This window comes from Dasypus novemcinctus, chromosome 9, assembly GCF_030445035.2.
Source record: "Dasypus novemcinctus isolate mDasNov1 chromosome 9, mDasNov1.1.hap2, whole genome shotgun sequence".
Lineage (NCBI taxonomy): Eukaryota > Metazoa > Chordata > Mammalia > Cingulata > Dasypodidae > Dasypus > Dasypus novemcinctus.
Window position 1 is genome coordinate 25,663,159 of NC_080681.1, and position 24,224 is coordinate 25,687,382.

At 37.6% G+C, this 24,224-nt stretch overlaps 2 long non-coding RNA genes across 2 annotated transcripts in view; one reads left to right on the plus strand and one right to left on the minus strand.

Annotated features, from left to right (window-relative positions):
• Positions 1-12,692: 12,692 nt before the first annotated feature.
• The window catches only part of LOC139439652 (uncharacterized), a 143,939-nt gene continuing 132,407 nt past the window's right edge, over positions 12,693-24,224 (plus strand). Inside the window, exon 1 of the long non-coding RNA XR_011649618.1 lies at positions 12,693-13,265. This is a non-coding gene — a long non-coding RNA (uncharacterized lncRNA). The remainder of the gene's footprint in view (positions 13,266-24,224) is intronic.
• Positions 13,165-23,770, minus strand: LOC131279705 (uncharacterized). The gene is made up of 3 exons (XR_009187119.2): positions 23,648-23,770; positions 22,323-22,477; positions 13,165-15,361 (listed from the first exon to the last, which is right to left on the minus strand). It is a non-coding gene; the product is annotated as an uncharacterized lncRNA (long non-coding RNA).

Below are 24,224 nucleotides of genomic sequence, written 5' to 3' on the forward strand. Positions count from 1 at the left end.
CTTGTCTATATCTATAAAAAATATTGTTGAGATTTTGATAGGAATTGTGTTAAACCCTATATCAATTTGAACAGAATTTATGTATTTACTATGTTTAGTCTTCCAAATCTATGGTTACAATATGTCTCCATTTATTTAGACTTTTGATTTATTTCACCAATGTTTTGTAGTTTTTAGCATACTAATCTTGTAAATATTTTGTTAGATTTACACCTATTTCATTTTTTTAGCAATTACATTTAAGTTTTTTGTGTCCATGTGTTCATTGCTAGTACACGAGGTACAATTATTTCTGTATATTTATCTTATGTCTTGTGACTTGCTGAAGTCATTAGTTCTAGGAATTCTTTTGTAGATTCTTTGGAATTTTCTACATAGACCATTATCATCTAGAAATAGCATATTAGGGTTCTTCAGAGAAAGAGAACCCAACAGTGTATGTATTTATGTAAATATTAAAGATTTATTATAGGAATTGGCTCACAAGCCCATGGGCATTGACACATCTGAATTCTGTAGCACAAGCCACAAGTTGAAAACCCTCATGAAGGTAATATGGAATTCCTTAGGAGAAGCTAGCTAGCTGAAGTAGAGATAGAAATTATTCTTTCTGACTCCTGGAATCCTCAGTTCTCACTTTAAGGCCTCCAACGGATTGGATGAGGAGACTTCTCTGATTGCTGAAGGTAATCTTCTTTACTGATTGTAGATGAAATCAACCATAGATGCAATCAATCAACTGACTAATGATTGAAATCTGTTTATGAAATACCCTCAGAAGCAATTGGATCAGCACTTGCTTGACCAAATAGCTAGCCACTATAACTAACCAAGATGACACATTAAATTAACCATTATAAACAGACAGTTTTATTTTTCCTTTCCAGGTTCTATGCCTTTTCTTTCCTTGTTATACTGGCTATAACTTCCAGCAATTTTATTCAATATAGTGCTGGACATCTTTGATGCAATCATATAGTGACATCTTTGCCTTGTTCTTGATCTGTAGTGGGGTTGAGGGAAGCATCTTTCACCACTAAGTATGATGTTTAGCTGTATGACTTTTGTAGAAACTCACATTAAGAAAGTCCCCATATAGTTCTGTTTTTCATAAATGGATCCTAATTTTGTCAAATGATTTTTCTGTATAAATTGTTAGAATCACATCATTTTTCTTCTTTAGCTTCATAATATGGTTGATAATAGTATTTTCAAATATGGCATCAGCTTTGCATCTGGAATAAATTCCAGTTTATCATACATAAGGGTATTTATATATCACTAAATTTTCTTTGCTAATATTTTGTAAATGATGTGCATCTATACTAATGAGGGATATTGGTCTGGATATTGTTATGATGTGTCTTGGTATAGGTTCAATGTGCATGTGGAAGGTGTACATATTCTGCTGCTGTTGGGTATAATGTTTTATAAATGTTAACTAGATCTTATTGGCTGATGGTGTTGTTGAGTTCTATCCTTGCCTATTTTCTGTCTAGTTCTATCAATTGTTGAGAGTAGGGTGTTGAAGTGAGCAGCTATAATTGTGGATTTGTCTCTTTCCCCTTTCAGTTTTTCTTCTACATATTTTGAAGCTCTGTTGCATGTATACACGTTAGTATTACTATACACTTTTTTTTTTTGGCAAATTGACCTTTTTATCTTGACATAATGACCCTCTGTGCCTCTGATAATTCTTTTTGTTCCTAAGTCTATTTGATTTGATATTAATATAGATACTCTTCCTTTCTTTTGATTAATCTATACATGATATATCTTTTTCTCATCCTTTGTTTTTATATAGCTTATATCATTATTTTAAACTAAATTTCTTGTAGACAGTATATAGTTAGTTTATTTGCTCTGTCAATATACTCTGCCAATGTTATCTAATAATTGAAGTATTTGGACCATTTACATTTAATGGAACATTGTTTAACATTCCTTTTTGTTTTATCTATAGTTGTTTTGAGTGTCTCTCTCTCTCTCTCACTCTCTCTTTCTCTCTGGCAACACTCCTGCAGAGGAAGGGAGTGTAGTCTTGTTCACCACCTGGTGGGAATAGTACTGTAGGTTCTCCATTTGGCCTCTGCTGGCACCCGAGGGAGGTTGGTGGTTCCACATTACTGCTGGCAACATTCCTGCAGAGGAAGGGAGTGTAGTCTTGTTCACCACCTGGTGGGAATAGTACTGTAGGTTCTCCATTTGGCCTCTGCTGGCACCCGAGGGAGGTGGGTGGTTCCACATTACTGCTGGGTGGGGGGTGCTGACTCTTCACTAGGCCTTCATTTATGTCTTTGTCTGGAGGGGTAGAAGTCACCCATAGGGTCTCCTCTGACATCATGGGGAAGGGAGATAGCCTCATTATTGTTGGGCCATGGTGAAAATCCTGACTCTTCAGTAGGTATTGTCTGACACAACTTCAGCAGGGATGGGGAAGTGTCTCTCATTATTGCTGTTGGGGTGATAGGAGGTTCCCATAAAGGTTATGAAGGCAGAATTTAAGAGGAAGTTGAGTATAAATTTGAACATTAGAGAATATAGAGAGAAGAGGAAATAACAAGATATTGTATGATCCCACTGATTTGAATAGCTAGAATAAACAAACTCATAGAGCCAGAATCTAGAATAATCTTGGGGTTGGATGGAGGATAGGGAATTGGAAATTAAAGCTTAATTGTACAAAATTCTTATTTGGAATGATGGAAATGTTTTGGTAATGGATGATGGTGATGGTAGCACAAAATTATGAACATAACTAGCAACACTGAAATATATATCTGAATGTGGCTAAAAGGGGAAATTTTAGATTGTTTATGGTAACAGAAATTTTTTTAAAAGTCCATGGAACTACACTACACATTGGAACTGTAGACTATAAACTGTGTGGATAAACTACATATAGACTACAGTAAACAGTACAATTATAAAAATGTGCTATTATCAAGTGTAGCAAATATTCCACACCAATGTAAGATGTTAATAATAGGGTGGTATGTGGGAATTCTGTATTTTATGCATGATTGTTCTGTAAACACAACTTCTCTCATAAAGAAAAAAGATATTTTTTAGCCAGCCTGTATGGCAATCTACTGATTTTTCTCTATGTAGGGCTTCCTATATTTTTAATGATAATAATACCAGAATTAGAGTATTTTAAAAGAATAATGTGGGATAATATCTGTAAAGCATTTAGGGTTATGCACAAACACTCATATATATTTAGAATCATACTATTTAATATTTTTGAGCATGTTTACTATAATATTTGTATCCAACAAAAAGAAAATAAATTAGAATAATGGCAAACAAATATTTTCTAATAAGTAGAATTCTCCAAAAATTGAACTGAAACATATTTTCATTTGCTTTTATGTATATAAAAGTCCTGGAAGAATAAGCAAAACATTCAAATTATAGTTCTTTGTTGTAGGGCAGGGGACAGTGGTACTGGTTGTGTGGTTGTAGAAATAGGGAAGATGGATTGGAGGGGGGCATTTTACTTATATCTTTTTATAGTTTTAAATGTTTGATTCCTATAAATGTATTACTTATCCAAGTATATACATATTTTTACAAAAAGGAAAACAAAAGGGAATTGTGATTCTTAAAAATTTTCTGAGTCCTTTCTCCGGGAGTGTTCAGGTTAAGGATAGATGCCCATTACCCAAGAATGTTGTAGAGAGAGTTTCCTTCCTTGCATGGAAGGTGGAATTTGATGACTTCAAATGCATGTGTTGTGACTACTTGAAATGTCAGTGGATATTATGCTGGTGTTCAATCAGGAAATATACACTAAGTACATGGCGTGGTGTGTCAATTTAGTCAAAGTCAGAAAGCACTGTTTCTAGCTGCATGCTTTCTCTATGTTTTTGGTCCACTATATTACCTTTGTTAACTAAGAAGGCTTTACATTAAAAGAGAGATTCTGCAACACCTAAAATCACTGAACTAACATTGAAGACATCGTCTGAGTGCTAGATATGGCCCTGTGACTGATGAGAGATGAGTGACCTATTGACCCACATGGGATCATCCAAAGGCCAAGGCTATCGGTCAGATCTCTTTTCAGAAAGGAGACAGATTACCCAATATCCTTGCTCATCTAATAGTTTCATGCTTATGTATGGAAAAACTCTGAACTGGGTTGCCTACTCTTCTTAGTTTGACTTTTGTTCTGACTTGTGACCTGTTTTGGATTCTCATTCTAGTGTCATTGACCTCTTTCCTGCTGGTCTTGAGATGAACTATGCTCTGTGGCTGGGTTTGCTATTTGCTTTTTCTCTGTTCAGAATTCTGTTTTCTTTTTCCTTTGATCTCTGACAGGGTCTCAAGAAACATTTCAAGTTTTCAAAGAAAATGAATTTCTAAATCACTATTATCACAGAATTGCTTCTATAATCATTTCAGCATTAAATTTCAATCTCTGAACAGCAGCAATATTGCCACCTTATATAAAAGGACCCCATGTAATTGTAAGCAAATCAACACAGTACTATTGTGGAATCCTGTGATCTTTTACAATGGGTTGGAATTATGAAGAAAGTTTTATTTGTGTATTATTTTGTTGAGCATAATTAGTCAAGCTTGATAAAATAAAGCACAGTTATCCAAAAGGATTCTATATCAAATCAATTTTTTCCTTCTGTCAGTCTGGGAAATGAATATTACTAAGCCAATACTGGAAAAGTTTTACCAATTATTCACCTCATCCAACTAGTGAGTAGGTAGTAAGTGACTCACCTTTTAGAAATAAATGGGTCCTTTCAGGTAAATTTGGCACCAAGCAACATGTTAAATGAGTTAAGGAATTTATCACATTTCCCTGAACTTTAAAAGCTGTTAGATACTAGTCCGATCAAGCTCATTTTATGCATATCAAATAGAATCCAATCGTATCTTAGGTTAGTTGGCTTCCAAGCGAATCATCTCTCTAAAGTGCCTGGGTATTGCAAAGTTTTTATCAGGAGCTTCTGAGAGAGAACCTTAGGGAAATTTGAATATGTTTTAATATTGAAAGTTTGCTTTTACACAAAATTCCCCAGGGTTGACTTTATTCCTAATTGATTTCTCAGTGCCAAAATCACTAGGGAAAAATTCCCCAGAGTTCAACTACCTTTTGGTCATGTTTATTTTGATGAGAATGTTTAACTGAGGAGTATGCCAAATGTTTGGTTCCTTGAAACTTTAGTTATATATGAAAGCTTATTTACAGCCATTGTAAGACACTTTTTGATTTGGACTTTTATAGGATAATAAGCATCATATTTATAAGCACTAGTGCAAAAATACAGAACATGTAAGGAGCAAACTATGTTAATATGATTAATACACACTTCAACATTCATTTATTTTAGTTAAAATAGCTTACTGAGGAAAATAACTTTGATAGTTTGCTTCTGAATTTATGCAAATGACAGTTGGGCTAATTATAAAAATCTTAGCCCATGGCTGTGAATTTTATCATTTTGTTTTCTTCCAGCATTGATTATTGTGGGAGCTCTGCTAAAGCAACCCCTTTGAAGGAGATTTGTTTGGCAACTTTGGAATTCCTTCTTTCTGCCCAGATCTCTTTCTATTCTCCTGGGACTTCTATTACAAGCATGTTTGACCTTCTCACTGTATCTCTTATATTTCCCACCTCCTCTTCTATATTTACCATACTTTCATTGCTCTAAACTTCATTTTAAAACTTTTATTCCAATTTTGCTTGTATGTCTCTAACTCTCTCTTCGATGATGTATAATCTAATTTTATACAATCCACTAAGTTCTTAATATAGTTAATGTATTTTTCAGTTGCAGAATTTTCATTTGGTTTTATATTATAGCTTCTTCTATTTCTGCATCAAAATTCTTAACAATGTTTTTTGTCTTTCTGAACATATTAAGAAAGGCTCAAAGTTTCTATGTAAAAGTTCCATAATCTGGATCTTCTGAGGCTCTAAATCATTTGTCTCTTATTTCTCTTGGTTTTTTAACTACATTGTCTGGTTGTTTTTTTATTGTACTGAACAATGTATATGAAAAACTATAAAATTAAGTTGAAGCATTATCCTAGGCTTCATTAATTTTATGTTTTCTTTTGGGAGAAGGCTAGGAACCCTAGCAATCCCAAATCACATTAATCCAATTATAGAAATACATATGTTATAGAGCCATACTTCAGCTTCTGCAAGGCTTGAACTAGTTCTGATTTTCTCTACTCCAAGGGTACAGCCCTTTGTGGTCTGTGATGGTTAAGTTCATCTGCCAAGTTGGCCAGATTTTGGTACCCAGTTGTTTGGTCAAGCAAGCACTGGCCTGATTGTTACCATGAGAATATTTCATGGATTCATAGCATCTATGGCTGATTATATCTACAATCAACTGAGAAGATCAGCTGCAACAATGAAAGCGTCTCATCCAATCTCTTCAAGGCTGTAAAGGGAGAAGTGATGAGTTCAACAGTCAGAAGAGAGAATTTCCATCTCTACTTCAGCCAGCCAGCTTCTCCTGGGGAATTCATCAAAACCTTCATTGGAGTTCTCCACTTGAGACCTGCCCTCCGGAATTTGGACTTGCTCATCTCCACAGTCCTGTAAGACAATGCTTATGAAAACTTCATAATATTTACAGGTATCTCCTGTCAGTTCTGTTTCCCTAGAGAAGTCTGACTAATACAGGGTTCTTTCTCTTTGACAAGATTATTCCTCTAGCCTACAAGTGCTTTAGAGTGTCTTTCAGTATCTCAGCTTCAACACCAGAAGAGGTAGAAATTCCTAGAAAAGTGATTCTGAATACAGGACTTACTTCTTCTTACAGTGTATTTATCAACAATTTGATGAACTAAAAAAAAATCTTGTCTGCCTAAGCCTTATTATATCATATCACAGTATCACCTCCTTAACAGTTTACTTTTTAGAAACTTATTGATAAAATTTAAAAAATCCATTCTGGTTTGGATCATTCTTTGGTCATATAATTAGGTTGGCTGGATAGATGTGCAAGTGCTACATAATCTTTACAAATCTTTTTTCTTGAGTTTATTGACATTTATCAGAATAAAGATTTGAAGGAAAATTCTGCTTAAGGATTTAGGAGGATTTAAAATGATTTGTGGGAAAAGAAAGTTTTGCTTCAATAACTTTTATTTACTCAGTCTACATAATTGGCAGAATTAATAGTTTTATAGTAAGCTTACCTTGTTGTGTCTAAACTAATGCAGTTTACAAGGAGTAGGCACATTTGGTGAAACCTGTGACTGGTTGTTATGAAGAAACATAACAAATTACTGAAAAAAGGTTAGCTATAGATTCAGTGGCTCTTGGTTCAAGTCCTTGTTTGGTCACTTATTATTTGTGTGGCCTTGGGAAAGTCATTAATTCTTTAGACAGTAGTTTATAAAATGAGGGGATTGAACTAGAATCAGTAATTTTAAATTTTTTGGCAAAGGAATGATTTCCTCAAAGAAAATCTCATACAGAAGTCCAAAGTTTAAAATAAATGAAAGCAGTGCTATCTTGGAGTCGTTGTGTGTGTGTGAGTGCATGTATGTGTGTGGGAAGAGATAGGGAGCCTGCTCTGTTTGCCCCATCTTTGTCCCTGGAGTGGCTTCTGAGTACCTCTGCGGAAACCGCCAGGACTAATAGTTTGTGATTTTGACGACAGTGGTGAGACCAAGGGTATTCCTTCTTTCAGAGCATTCCTTGGAAATAAACATCTCCAATGTCTACCGCTCCTGCTCTTTTCCAGCAATAACTCGGCAATGAGATTGGGAGTGGCTGCCATAGGCTTTGGAAAGAGAGAAAATGCAGACTGGAGACAGGAAATAACGGAGTCAAGGAAAGACAAAGAAAGAGGATGAGGAACAAAAGCTGGATATTTTCTGAGATGCCTTAACCAGAGAGTAATTTGAAACATAGGCATTTCCTTTTAATTCAGGTCCAACTCTCCACCAGATGGCACGAGGGCTGGCAATACATTTCCAGAAGGCACATCTTAAACGAGTCACTGCAAAGTCAACCAACGCACACTGCGTATTTGCCTGCTTGATCTTGACATTCTGGATCACATCCATTCTGGGTGCTAACAATTACCCTGTTTACTATCAAATGGAATCTGGATATCTAAAAGGAAAAATGCTATATGGAAGCGATTTGCTATTATACTTTGAACATGTAGAGAATGGAAAAGGCTGAAAATGTGGGCCAAGGGTAGGAAGAAGCGAGAGACTGCAACATGAGATATTTTTTTGGATACAGATGAATTTTGATATAGAGTCTAAATATTTGCTAGGCTGTGTTGGGTTAGAAGGTGGGCAAAAAAGTGGCAAATATTGTATGTGCAACAAGAGAAGGTGGTACTAAGCATGTGCTAAACCTGTTGTTAGTGTCTGATTCTTTTGAACTGGATGGATTTTAGGAGATCAAAACATTGCATGACTGATTTCTCCCAAGTAAACTTTTCCTGGAATATCTGAAGGAGATATATTGCATGTTGCCAGATATGTATTGATCTTAGGGGGTGGGTGCCCCAAAACAGAAAATTTTAAAAACGATAATAATTTATGTCACAATACTGAGTCAGAAATAAAGAGAAATGGAAAAAAGCATAGTTTGATATGTGTACTCTCTTTCTTCTTTTATTTGATATTAAGGAAAGAGACTGTGTATGTGATGTGGGTATAGTTAGGGATCTGTGAACATCTAAGCAATTTTGTTGCTTATCAGCAGGTTAGGTGTGATTCTTTTGTTTTTTTTTTAAACAAATCTATTTTATTGGTACATATTAATGAAGCATACAATACATCCAAAGTGTATACTCAGTGGTATTTGGTATAATCACATAGTTGTGCATTCATCATTTCAATCATTATTAGAGAATTTTAATTATTTCAATAATAATAATAAAAGCCAGACAAACAAGTAAACAAGAGAATTCTTCACCCCCCAATATCTCTAGATTTCCCCTGCTGTACATAGCTGCTATTTCTGGCTATTCTTGCACATATATATTTATCTATTGCAGTTTTATTACATGATCTATCAAAAGTGTATAATCAATGGCTTTTAGTATAATCACAATGTTGTGCATTCATCACAAGAGGCGTGATTCTGTCATTATATTTATTTATTTGTGTATTTATCCAGCCTAGAAGCCTATCGGGTCTGGAGCCTGTAAGAGGACATGGTATTGCTTTATAATGGTCTCTGACAAGGTCATTCACTGATACTTGCGAAGTCTCTCCTCCCTAGCAGACCTTCCCCAGGCATTCATTCATTAACTTTGAAGCACTTGATCATTAGTTTTAAAATCTTTTAGGGAGAGTGAAGTGAGGGTATAAAGCTGGCTTCCCAGTAAGCACAGGCTTTATTGTTATTTTGTTTTGCTTTTTTTTCTTTTTGGTAAGGAGAACTTTTCCTTCTATTAACCTAGAGAAATGAACTTATATGTATGTGCCAGACTTAATCCTCTTTCCGCAACTGGGCTTACCTATGGTGTCCCTAGGGAGAGAGAATTTTAAACCCATTGGTGGGGGAATAGCAATTTATCTCCAGGCCTTGGATGGGGTTTAAGGAGGAGAGGCATGCTGAAGGGGCTTTGACAAATTGAATATGGCTTTTTAGTTTGTTGAAAGATAATTCTAAGAGTAAGACTTTATGCCTTGGAAGTAGTTAGGAAACACTTAGTCAAAATTTTCTTCCAATATATTTTTCATGAAAATTTACTTACAATTTTGAAGGCTAACCAAATTGAGTGGCCTTTGTATAGACTTGTGGAGTGTTAAAATGATCCAACCCTCTCATTTTATAGATCATAAGGGTCATTAGTATGTTGAGGAAATACAAGATCATCCCATGACAAAAAATAATTAGGGTCTGAAATAAGTTTTGTTGTGAAGCCCAAATTAAATCTTAGATCCAGCTTTCCCTAAATCCTTTGGCTGATCTACTTGTAGCCACTTCATGATGTTGCTGAGGCTGATTTGATACAAGGAAATTATAATGCAATACGGAGGATTAATACTCCATTTTTTTCTCCCCAATGGCTCCCTATAGAAAGATAAAATAAGTCATTTCATGCAATTGAAAAGAAACTTTATAATATACTTAAAATATTTTAAATACATTTAAAATGCACTTTGGAAAATAATTATTTACAAGAACTATCTAATTTCTTTTGTAAATTAAAGAGTTATTTGAGAAACATCACTTGTGGTTACTGTATTTATAAGTTTAAATTTTTTGTAACTTAAACCATCTTCAGTTTGGACATATCTGGATAGCGGTGTGAACGGGAATGGGAAGAGAATGTTAGAGAAAGAAGGGTGAAAAAATAATGAATGGGGGAACAAGGCGAGATCATATTTGGAGACAGAACCTTTTATTGCAGACCTTTGGAAAAAGGGAAGGGACATAGCTCACAAGGCAAATGATGAAGGTGAGCAATCTTTAAAGCATGACATAGAAAGAGAGCAAACAAGGTTATTAAAATGAAACCTTTCCCTTTGTACACTAGTGAGAGATTGTGAACGATGTCTCTCTGGTGAGTCAGGTTCATCAGATACTATTCATACGGGTGTAAGCCTACAGTTAACGCCTCCTGTCTTATGCCACTAAAAGTCAATGCTGATGGTGTTTATCTTTAAGGCAGCAGTGTTAGGAGCTCAAAGCACTTCAGGGGGTTTTTGTCTGTGTCTTTTGATGCCTTCTCCTTCCAGATGAGCCCACCCGGTACCTGCACCATACTTAGCCTATAATGGGAGTTCAACCAGAGTTTTGAACTAAAAGGCTAAGTGTACGACGCCGCACCAGCCCTGCTGACTGCTGGATTTGCAGCTGCCGAGGGATCCTTTCCAGTGTTCTCTTGGCGTCCTCCTGCTCAGCCCTCCATAGGCTGCTCTGAATGTGCTCATGCCATCTGCACAGGTCTATGCTGAACCACACCTTTGGAAAGGCTGAAGTCGGCTCTACTTCAAATTCAGTTATCATATGATGTACCGGCCCACCCTCATCTCCTCCCTTCTCACTGTCACTCACTCTCTTCCCTGGAGGGTGGCGAGAATGTCTGTTTCACAGGAGGAAATCTGGAGGCCCAGAGATTACTTATTTCTTAAATTCTATTTTGAAAGAAGCTTTAGATACATAAATGTTTCTTCGAAACTATAGGGGATTACCATACAGACCACCCCCTCCTCCTGCCAACACTTTACCACATTAACAACATCCTTCCTTAGTGTGGCCATTTGTTACAATTGATGAACACATATTGAAGCACTGCATGGTCTATAGTTTACATTATAGTTTACATTCTACTACAATTTTATAGGTTTTGACAGAATGTATAATGGCCTGTATCCATCATTGCTATGCCATGCAGGACAATTCCAATGTTTCAGAAATGCCCCATGTTACACCTATTCTTCTCTCCCTCAAAACCACTGGTGACCACTGCCTTTATATCAATGATACAAGTTTTTCCATTGCTAGAATAATCCTAAATCTACTTTAGTCGGTAGTTGCATTCCCCCTTATGTTAGTTTATTCCTCAGTCTTGAGGATTTTCAGATGGTGATACCCACTGTTTCTAATTGAGAGGGACCTTAGATCTCATGGGGCAGGTGGGTGGAATTGTCTTTCTTGCAGTTGTAGATACTCTGTTTTTTTGGGATGGACATTGTCCAGCATCATCCTTTTTGCTGCATCTCTGGGTCATTCGATAACTGTCAGAAGAAAAATCAGAGTTTCCTCCATCTTCCTCATGCGTCCTAACTATTCGACCATTCTGATTCCTTACAGATGACCAAGTGCCAGTAAAGAGCAGAAAATATTTTCTTTGAGGAGGCAGGGAAAGCATGAAATACTGAAGCGTTCAGAAGATTAAGAGAGGAGTTATAGTTTCAGCACTTATAGGCTGGTTGGCCTTGTGCTGCTTTGGTTTCCTCATCTATAAACTGAGAACAAGAAAACCCAGCTCACAGAGACATTAGCAGAGCAATGAATATTGAAAGTGGTTTGTAGACCACAATGATTAAAAAAGTCGTTAGTTATTATTTGGACATTTGGCTTTGTGGATCCATATTTTAATGAATGTCCAGAAATTTCAAGCTTTTCTAATTTTATGGGAAAACATTGGGTGGCTGAAAAATTGAGTACTTTTTACTGCTTGGCTTTGAAGCAGGAATGGGCAGAATGAAAATGGAAAAAATATTGCTTCACCATATATATGATTTCCAGGTGAGTGAAGTTGGCATTACCAAAAATAAAATGTTCAGCTATATAGAAGAATATTAGTTTAACTTGCAGCTCTTTTTGACCTTGTTATATTTATTCTTGTCTGGATTTATGAGGAAGTTAAAAGCCATGGTAAGATTAAAGGTCAGATGAATTATTGCTCTACTGTTAAAGCCAAAAAAAACCAAAAAGGAACATTTCTGAGAGTTTTCCAAAAGTGTATAACGAATCATTCTTATAGGGCCTGACTTAATAAATTGTTCTTTATTTGCCACACAGAACTTTGTAAATATTTAACTTCCTTTGAGGTTTGGAATGCACAAGCGTGATTTATTATTTCGAATGACTGAAAGAGACTTGGTATCTGCCAATAAAAGGTATGAATGGAAAGAGAATGCATAATACAATGTTTCTTTGTAAGCAAAAGGGAAAACAATATATAAAGAGAAAAAGGAAGCGATTCTGCAGATGACTTTCCCCTCAACAATGTCCAAGAGGTGTGTTTAATAGTAGTAACAGCTACTAGTCATTGAGCACTTTGTGCAAACACTTTATATGTGTTTGGACTAAGTGCTTTATGTGTGAGTTCTGTTCTCTGCAATAGAGCACTAACCCAATAGAGGGTGTGAATTTGGTCATGTTGAAAATCTTACTTACCTAGCTTGGGATGTGTTATGGGTTGAATTGCATACCCCCCAAATATGCTGAAGTCCTAAACTCCAGTCCCTGTGACTGAGATCTTCTTGGCAAACTGGGTCTTTACAGATGTAATTAGTGAGTAAGGATGAGTTCATACTGGATTGGGGTGGTTCCTAAATCCAATTTGAGTGGTGTTACTATAAGAAGAGGAAAATCGAACATGGGCACACGGACTGAGTGAAGAACGGCTATGTGAAGACTGAAGCAGAGTTGGGAGTTAGGCTGCCCCAAGCCACACAATGCTTGGGACTCCCTGACGCTTGAAGAAGCAAGGAAGGAGCCTCTGCTAGAGGCTTCAGAGGAAGTGTGGCTCTGCCAACACCTTGATGTTTCACTCCCAGCCTCCAGAATTGTGAGTCAATTTCTGTTGTTTTAAGCCACTCAGTTTGTGGCTTGGGATGGTTTGTTATGGAAGCCCTAGAAGCCTGCTAATATCACTTATTTTCAAGTCCTTTCAATGGTAACTCCAAAGACCCCTGAGAGAGATAGAGGTAGAGGTGGAGGTGGAGGTGGAGGTTGATAGAAAGAGAAAGAGAGATAGAGACACAGAGGCGAGGTGGCTGGGGCGGGGGAGGGGGGCGGCGGCGATTAGTTGTGAGATTCAGACCTTTGTGGAAACGCATGACTCATGGCATGTAACCAATATACAACTACCTTCGTTATTGTCTCCCACAGCCCAATTTCACTTATATGCAACGAGAGTAATTATTTCTTGCTGCTGAATCAGAACTTGGGGAGGTTCCCTAACTTTTCCTCTTCCTTAGGAACCTTCTCATCCCAGCCGTAGAGCTTGCTTCTCATCCTACTGAGGTTTGAGAAGTCAGGAGGAAGGGGATAAGCAAGGCCATAAATTGGCTCCTCCGCATCAGGCAGATTTTTTTTTTCAGAATGATTTTTTTTTTTCCAAAGAAGCTTTAGATTACAAAAATGTTTCATAAAAAATATAGGGGATTCCCATATGCTCCCTCCCACCCCCTTCCACATTTTTCCTCATTAACAAAATCCTTCGTTAGTGTGGTACATTTGTTACAATTGATGAGCACGTACTGAAGCATTGCTACTAATCATGGACTCTAAAAACATTTATACTCTGTAACATTTACATCCTGTCCTGCACAATTGTGTAGGTTATGGCAAAATATACACTGGCCTGTGTATTAGTCAGGGTTCTCTAAGGAAATGGAATCAACAGAAGATATCTGTAAATAGTATGTGATTTTTTAAGAGTCTTTCACGTGACTGTGGGGATGCATAAGTCCAGGTTCCACAGGCAGGCTGCAAACCAGGGGCTCTGATGAAAGTCTGATGAAGGTCCCTGAGTTTCCGGGAGACATTGGCTGTCTAAAGATGAGCTGGAAATTCTCCCTGAATGCTGGAATCACTTCTCCTTTTAAGGCGTTCAACTGATTGGATAAAGCATCACTCATTGCTGATGGCAATCTCCCTGATTGATGTAATTGTAACCAGCTATCTATGCAGTAAAGTCAGTGGTGAATAATGTCCATAAATGCCCTTGTATTACAATTAGCCCCGTGTTTGCTTGACCAAAGAACTGGGCACAATTACCTGGCCGAGTTGACACATTGGCCTATCCATCACAGCCTGTATCCTTCACTGCAATACCATGTAGAACGACTCCAATGTCCTGAAAGAGCCCCATAGTATACTAATTCTTCCCTCTCCCATCCTTCAGAACCTCTGGTGGCCCCGTCTTTATATCAATGATAAGAGATTTTGTCTAGTGGGTAATTTTGTGGTTTCTTCAGGGATTTTTCATCCTAGAAGATCTTTCACTTTTAGGTTTTGACTCTGTCATATCCATTTTTATATCACCTGTCACTTTGGACTCCCTTCCATGATTCCTGGGAGAATGTGTTGTCTGGCCTCTTGCCCCTGGGATTCTTTTGCTCCTCCAGATAGTTCTACTAACAGGACCCAGTTTGACACCCATGGCCTACTCTCATCTCTAGTGGACCCACATCTGATCCATCTCATACCTCCTTTGTCCCATCAAAACTTTCAGAGCATAGCTTAACAGGGCACTCTATTGAGCAGCCTGCACAGGTTGCTTTGGGCTGTCTCAGACTTGAGTCAGACTCAGTCAGGCTTGAGTCAGGCTTCAGTCTTCTGTACTCGCTAACTGCATGGAAACACCTATCTCTTTATGAGATTCCCTTCATCAGGCTGTAGAGAAAGGAGGTATTTTAGTTTGCTAAAGTCTGGCAGAGCAATATACCAGAATTGTTTTGGATTTTATAATGGGAACATATTAGGTTAAAAACTTGCCATTCTGAGGCTGTGAAAGCATCCAAATCAAGACATCAGGCAAAGCTCTCTCCCAGATGGTCAGCTCTCTGCGATCCTGGACTCCTGCAGCGTAGCAAGGCACAGTGGTAGCTCTGCAGTTCTCCGCCTTCTCCTCCAGGCTCACTTTCTCCCCAAGATCAGCTGTGGGTAATCAGGCAAATGGCAGGATATATTTTCAGTGTTAGCTTCTCTCTCTTCTCCAGATCTCACCTTATTGTTAGTTTTGCTTTGGGCTGCTTTTTCTGTGGTTTTTCTCTCTCTGGTTAATTGATTTCAGCTTCTGGAGACTTCTCTCTGTCACTGCAGGATTTTTTCTGTGTCTGTGGCTTAATTACTTCCTTCCCTTATAAAGAACTCCAGTAAGAGGGTTATGACCTACCCTAGGCTATGCCATACTGGGAGCAACCTATTCAAATGGCCCTTAATGGATCTAAACTAATCAAAGGTTCACAAGGGTTCTGTTTAAGAGCATAATTTTCTGGGGTCCACCAACACTGGAAGTAACACTGGAACACTCCTCTGCCAGGTTAAGTGGAATGAAACCCAAAGCATAACTCTTTACAAAGCAATGTTTTCTCAAATCCTATTTTCATCTTCATTCTATCTCAATCTTTTCCCCTTTTATATTCTCAAAGTGAGTGACGTGGATCCATTCTCTTCTGTTTGGGGAATGAATTCTGGATATGGCTGTTCTACATTTATTTGGCATCTGATGTGGATCATAGTGGTGCTTCATTAGAAACCAAGGCAGGAGAATTCCCCTTATAACATTTTTCAAAAATAGCAACTAGTTTCACAGTTCAAATAAGCATAAGTAAACAAATAAGCAAATCAAGTAATTTTAATGGTCTTATGAATTGTATCCCCAGAGCCTAGTAAATCTTTGGGTATCTAGAAAGGCAGCAGACAGCTTTTCGTATCTGGTGCCTGCACCTGTACTTCAATGCCCTGTTTTTCTTTTTTCACTTCTTACCAACTTTGACCTTTAGTTTGTTCTTAGTCCCAATGGCCCCATTTATTCTTCTTGCATCGTCTGGCTCTCCTTTGGGTAACTGAACACCTTAGGTTTGTCATCTCTCTGACTTTACATTTGCCATAAAACCTAGTTTTGGTATAGGCTTATACTCCTTTGATAACAAACCATGGCCTAATTTATTTTCATTCATTGATTGTTTTAGTTAACTAAGCTGATGGAAGCAATATACCAGAAATGGGTTGACTTTTACAACAGGGATTTATTAACTTACAAGCTTACAGTTCTGAGGCCATTAAAATGTCCAAATCAAGGTATCATCAGGTGATGCTTTGTTCCCAAAGACCAGCTGCCACTGATCCTGGACTCCTCTGTCACATGGCAAGGCACATGGCAGTGTCTGCTGACCTCTCCCTTCTCTTCCAGGTTTTGTTGCTTTCAGCTTCCTGCTTCCTGGCTTTCTCTGTCCTACTCTCTTTGTCTTCACCCCATTTATAAAGAACTACAGGGAGAAGATGAAGACCCACTCTGGGTCATGCCCTACTGAAGTAACCTAATCAAAATGTCTTGCATATAATAGGTTTATACCCTCAGGAAAGCATTAGCTTTAAGAACATAATTTTCTGGGGTCCATCCAGTTTCAAACTGTCAGATTTATCAAACAATTATTGAGAATCTACCATGAGAAAGGCCTTCAGTAGACAATTTGAATACAAAGCTTAAAGTAATAAAGTCTTCATGCATTAACATACATAATTGATGTGACAGCCACTGTTGCTAAGTGCTTTATGGAAATGATCTCATTTAATCCTTACATTAACTCTGCCATAGAGTAGATATTTTTATTATATTGAGAAAACTAACCATAGGAAGGCTAAATAAATTGTCTAGGCTAACACAGTGGTATGATGGGGCTGGCAGTCTAATTCCTAACCAACATGCTAAACAACTTCATCTGCTCAATTCCGCCTGATGTGTTGAATAACTTCTGTCTGGTTTTATGGCAGAGCAAGTGGGTCAGTGTTGGGGTTGGGGGTAGGACTGGTGATGGGGGTGAAGTTCTCAATGAAAGTTATGGAGAAAGTGTCATGTAGTGATAAATAACATTGGTTTATCATTTAATATCTATGTGACCTCCTTATGCCTTAATTTTCTCACCAGTAAAATAGGATAAAGATAATATTCACTAATAGAGTCATAGTGTGGGTTAAATAGTACATGTAAATATTTAGTGAAGCATATGACACATAGCAAATATTCAATAATTTATAGCTATTATTTTGAAAAAAAATGCTGTTTTAAGTTCCAATATATTGAAAATATTCAAATAACTTGATCTTCCTTCTGAGAGAGCCCAACAAATACTAGCTCTTATTAGGATATCTAGTAATGATAAGCTTTCATTTATTTTTATCTTAGAAGAAAAGAGGTCTTGTTTTCAAGACCTCTTGCCCCTCAGTTCTCTCTCTGTTCACTGTGGTGTGTGGTCAAAAGGAAAGCAAGTTTTCACCATTTGTGTTTCTTTTCCCAGAAATTTTTGTGACTCCTAATCCCATAGCACCAGAAGATCTGTGAAATCCGTGCACCTTTCACCTATTTGTGACTTTAAAATCAACACTTCCCTATATGGGGGACCTCAGATCACTCCTGAAGGGTGATGACTCCCACACAAAGGGTAAGACACATGGGAGGTGAAAGAGGTGCTCATGTGGGTGAACCTTAAGCTCTCGAGAGACAGTGAGGTAGTGAATGAGGCGACTCCTGTTTTGGCAATGAATAAAGCTCTATTTTAGGGACTGAGTAGTCTATCTGGAATTGTGTTGCCTGTCTGCAATCCTTTCATAGTGTCACATTCATCTTTGGGTAAGAATTGGCTAAGTAGGAAATTATGAAATCAAAATGAATAGAATGCTGCCCTGTGACATTGAGGACATATTTATTCATAAGTATTCTCACCAAAGGGAATAAAGCTCAGTCATATATGTTAAGTGTTACATTAACTCCAAAAATAAATTCATAGTTTCAAATCTTAAACTATTTTCTGTAAATTCAAATATTTTAAGTCTAAAAAAGCACATGTTTTAAGTCTGAAAAGAGAAAACCATTCTCTATTACATGGAACAAAGCTTGATTTCTTAGATCCCTCCAGTTCTACTAGCCAGTTTATTTGGAAAAGTCCATAGGGAGTAAACCTTTAGGCATGAAAATCTCCTTTCACCTAAACTCAATGGCTTCCTGAGAGGGGTTTTCTGGAATATTTGTTGACATTAAGGGAATTTTTGCTAAACTATACTGGAGCGCTGTCTCTTCCTTCTTCTCTTCTGTAGTTGAATAAGGAAAAGTTCTGTGTGGGGAGAATTTTCTTTCCATTCATTCACACATATGAAAAAGGAAGTAGGGGAAAGAGAGGCAGCCTTAGAGATTGAAATAAAGGCAGAAAGAGCAAGTTGCTTAATTGCTACTCTATGCCCTAAAATGAAATCACATAAAAATCCATTCTCAGACACATGGAAGTAATTTCCCACACCTACTGCTAGAGTAAATCTGGACACACTAGTCAGACTAGACTGTAGGCTCCATAAAGGTAGAAACTGTCCATTTTGACCATTATATTAATAGCACCTACCTTAGGCATGACTTTGAATAAGGAACAATAATATTTGTTAAATGAATGAATAGATGAGTGATCAAATCTCTCCCTCTTAATATTGCTTTCTGTATAAGAAGCTAATGGATGTTTTTTTAAAGAAGGTACTGGGGATTGAACCTGGGAATTTGTACTTAGGAAGCAGGTGCCCAACCACTGAGCTACACCAGCTCCCTGAAGCTAAGGAATTTTTGAATTGAGACATAAATGCTCTTCTCTTGGTGCCAGAGAAGACCCCGTAACCAATAACTTCGATAGTCATTGAGATTTATAGACCACTTTAGCAAATGTGTTCCTTAGGAAGGATATTCAAACAATACTCCTTATTGGAACCAATTATTTGAAAAGTATTTCAACTAATTTAAATAGCCCTGTGTGAGAGACTGAAAGGACACAGGCTTAATGATCTGAATGTTTTTTGTGGGAAACCTTAGCTGGTGGGGTTGGTTAGGTAAGGGCACCTGAAGTAGGTCCCTGAAGATCATGTTGAGTTGAATTGGGTTTATTCTGGATCATCCGTAGGTCTGTAAACAGCTAAGCAGCAGGATAAGGAAGTAGTCTCAAGTTTCAGGAAGATAACTCTGTGAGAGTGAGAAAATAAAGGCGACTCTAAGAAGAGATGTGGGGAGTGTGAGCTGTGGATGGAGGAGTGGATTCTGCGGTTGGCAGTGGGATCCTGGAGAAAAGCACAAATTAAATATTTCTGAAAAATGAGGCCTCAACAAATTTGGGCAACTACTTAGAAGGAGTGGATAAAGAAGAGGGAAGCATTAAAGTGTCTCTGAAGTTTGAGCCTGCGCTATAGTATGAATGCTGGTGCTGCTGATAGAGCCAAGGGACTTCCAAGGTTTCCAACCCCTTTCAATGTGCAGAAGGATGAGGTGTTGAAGAAATTACCCATCCGCCTCCCCAGCTTTGTGGCATGGGTAATATGTGTGCATCTGTACCTATGCACATGTCTAAACTTCATCATGAATGCTCTGGCAGCCAAAGTCTGTCTTGAACATGAAGTGCTAAAGGAATAAATTGAGCCACAAACTCTGAAGCTCAACACAACCAACATTTATTTAACACTCTCTGAACTACGTATTGTGCTAAGAACAGTGGGAAAGACAAAGACAAATGATTTTTGCCATCTCGAAGTTTACTATCTTATGAGGGGCTCATGTACTTAATTTTAAAGTTGACTGAGATGTTATAACAGAGATTAAAGACAATATCTTATAATAAAAGTAAGGAGTCGAGGAAAAAGAGGTTGATTCCAACTGTTGGTGTTTCGAAAAAATTCTACTTGGAGGAAGCAGGGCTTTATCTGGTCCTTGAAAAGTGGCTGGACTTCAGAGAGAAATGGGGAGGATATTCCAGAAAGAGGGCACTGAATGAGCAAAGATCCAGAGGTGAGAGAATGCAGCAGGTAACAACTGAAGAGCAAAAATTATGGCTTACATGTAAAATAGGTAGAAGTGCATGGAAGAGGACAAGGCTCAGAATCGGGCATCTGTCCTGGAGCTCATGAATTCTCAGTGGGAGTAATAGTACCCCCAAGGAAGTGGAAAATGGTCTTCCTTTTTAAATATACAAAACACTGATATACATACAATAAATAATTAGATAGGCAATGTATCTGTGGTATTAAATTATATGGACGGTGAGTGGGGAAAAATGTCTAAAAAGACTCCTTATGGGGATGACAGTGAAAAGATGTTTGAGAAACACTGTTAAAGATGGATTTTGGAAAAATGGTGAAATTTATGGACTCCCCTGAAAAAATTAACTTGCCTTACCTCCGTTCTGGTTTGTTCTCTACAAACTCAAATTGGTCAATATGATCTTGGAAACTCTGTGTAAGGTAAATTATACAGTTTTCCCCTGACTCATGGAAGAAATGACGTCCAAAGTAATTTTTTCCTTCTCTTTGACCTTGGAAGCTTGGCATTATAAAGCACATGGATCACAGAATGCTTTCAGAGCCTCTTACATTCATTAAATAATGAACACTCTCACAATAGCACCAATTCCATTAAGACTGACAATGACAGCATCGCTTTCTAAATCCAAAGACATGGATCTGCCCTTTTTAATATTGCAAAGCAGTCTGGTGGTAGGGTAGGATTCAAAGTTGTGGTTTTTATTCTAGGAGATTCCCCAGTGCATTATCAATTTATTAACAAATACTTGCGAAAACCTAAAAGGTGTCATTACTGTAAGTGCCCCATAGGGCAAAAGATAAAGAAAATATATTCACTGGTATAATAGAGAGTTGGAGAAATAAGATAGAAACTCATAAATGTTTGCTTTAAAATGGATTCATGTTTTTTATCTGCTAACCTAATTTAGGCAAGAAAAAACCTTGGTCTTTTCATGTGTGTCCTATTTGGGACAGTAATACTATGCTCAAACCCAAACTTCACAAAAATGATAGGGAGTCACACAGAAATAAGCAGGAAGTATGGTAAAGACAATTTACATCTAACCTGGAAAAAGAGAATTCCACTGAAGCTCAGTAGGGAGAACAAGAATCAATAATGGTAGCAGTAGGAAGAGGTGAAAGATTGCACTACTGTGCATCCAGATCCACTTTCCTGCCCTATTAAGACAGGCTTGGTTACATGACTCATCCAACGAAGGCAAGTGGAAGTACTGCGTGTCACAGCCAGGCAGAAGATTTAGGAGCTGGTTCTTTCTTTGGCACACTCTTTGTTTCTCTGCGGCACTGCCCACAATGCTGCAGGCGAAGGCTGCTCCGTCACAGTGAGGGGTGCAGAGCCGTAGGCAATCCCTTCGTGACAGTGAGGTGTGAGGGAGAAAGGATCCTCCGCTCTTGAGAACTAATGCAATTTTGCTTGTCACTATAGCATAACCTCCCCTAATCTGACGGCTACTGAAAATTAGATTGGCAAGACATCGATGAGTAAATGAAATTCTGAAGAGGCTGATTAATAGGAACTGGAGAATCCTTAGGTCTCTAGAGAAAACCAGCTGGATAGAATTCCATAGGAAAGGCAATGATTATAATTTAATAGTTCTTCAGTAGATAAGATGACGCATTCACTGCTGGTCATAGTTTACGTGTGGATTTGTGCATTTATCTATTTCGTTTGCCAGAAAAAAGAATAAAAGTAATGATTCTAAAAAGGAAGTAATTCATGAAAACAGGCTGCCTATTACTTTAGTTTTCAATCTTGCAATACAGTTTGTATTAATTCATCTCCACCTTGCAAGTGTACAGTTTCAAAGCATAAAACACTTAACACAATTTGTTTGCTGGTGACCTTGGCATAGATTTTTTTCATGATTCTCCCATAATTTTTCCTACTCCTAAAATTATTGTTCACCTTCCTGCACATGCATTATATTGCTTTTTGTCTTTTACCATTTGCTTTTTAGTGTGAAGCTATCACTACATGAGAAATTTTCTAATGTTATTGACTCAGAAAGAGAAAGAACCCACCAAAGTGAAATGATGAACATGTTGGACTTACCCAGGTCAGCTAACAGGGAGGTGAGGATGGTTAACCACTACACCAGGGAACCGAGAGAGTCGACAGCTGCAAGCAGGAGAATCCCATCCATCAGCCATGTGACATCTAAGCCCCCTCTTGATTTAGAGGTGCAGTGGACATCACTATCCCCGGCCCTCAGGATGGAGGAATAAAATATGAGATTAGGGTGGAATTACTGGTATTCTGCTATAGAATTATTGTGACTCTAGCAATGGAAGAAATTGTATCATTGATGTGGACACAGAGGCCATGGGAGTTGTTGAGGGCAAGGAGAGGGAAGAAGAAATGTGATATGGGGGCATTTTCGGGACTTGGAGTTGTCCTGAGTGATACTGCAGGGACAGATGCAGGACATTATATATCCTGCCATAACCCACTGAATGGACTGTGGGAGAGTGTAAATTACAATGTAAACTATAATCCATGAGATGTAGCAGTGCTTCAAATGTACTCATCAAATGCAATGAATGTGCCACACTGATGAAAGAGGTTGTTGATGTGGAAGGAGTGGGGGTGGGGTGGGGAGTGAGGAGTATGGGAACCTCTTATATTTTTTAATGTAACATTTTGTGTGATCTATGTATCTTTTTAAAAAAAGGCAATAAAATATTTTTAAAAAACAATGAAAGAAATGAAATGCATTTCAAATAAAAGCAGCAAAAAAAAGTGAATATTTATAAAGTGCTCACTATGTATTAGGCATTCTTCTAAGAATTTCCTGTGGATTAAATAATTTAAATCCTCATAACAACTCAATGAGTTCTAAAAATCTGTATTAATAAATGCAGAACATCATAGTGTTTAAGTGTACCAATTCTGGAACCAGGCTGTCTGGTTTCAAATCCTGATTCATCTCCTTATGGGCTGTATGGCCACGGACAAGTTATTTCACCTCTCTGTGCCTATTTCTTCAACTATGAATGGAGAAAATTATAGTTCCTACCTACCTCAAAGTGCTTTGAAGGGCTACATGAATATAAAGTTCTTAGAATAGGATTTGGCCCACCCGTAGTAAGAGTTTAACCTGCATTAATTCTTATTAATATTATCAGCCATTATTAATATTCATGCTACTGAGGAGGTGAGTTTGTCTGCTCAGGGATATTTCTAAATACAGAATTGTAATAATAAAATAAAATAAAAACAAACAAAAAACTTAAATAATAAAAAAATAAAAAAATAAAAACAGAAGTGTAGAATTTAAATGTAAGGTAAGCAAAAGACTTGCCCTTACCCAGCACGGACTCAAATACGTTTCACTAAATAGAGAATTACCAGGTAAATTAGACTCCTTTTAGACTCACCTTTTAAATGTCAACTTCCGCATCTAGACATTTGCAAACCACTGTTCTCTGGTACAGCTGATTCTGGCATTGCCCTACCCTTCTTCCCACCCTCCCCTGGGTGGCAGCTAGCGTGACCCTTCTGACTCATAGAGGCAGCAGTACAGACTTTCTGCTTTCCAAGTGCCCAGAATTTCTGGGACCTTACCATTGGCCAGATGCCACAGCACAGGAGGTATCTGTGTTGCTTATAAATAGAGCTGTTGTTGGGGTTGGTGCCAGCTCCTCCTGCACCAGAAATACTTAATAATTGCCTTGCTGATGACTGCAACCTGCCTTCCTAGCAGGATGGCAATAATCAGCTCCATCACACTTTATCTTTATTCTGTGCCTAGAGGTTAGTTTTTATTAAAGGAATTAATTGATACATGGATCCAGTCTTCTCCCTACTTAGTTTACAAACTGAAAAAGGAGAGCAGTGAAAGAAACTGGCTGGTAAATATTAATTTAAAAACTTAAAAGACTTAGAATGTAAAAAATCATAAATAATGTTAAAATGCCAATGACAAATTTGGAAATATTTATACATTATGATGAA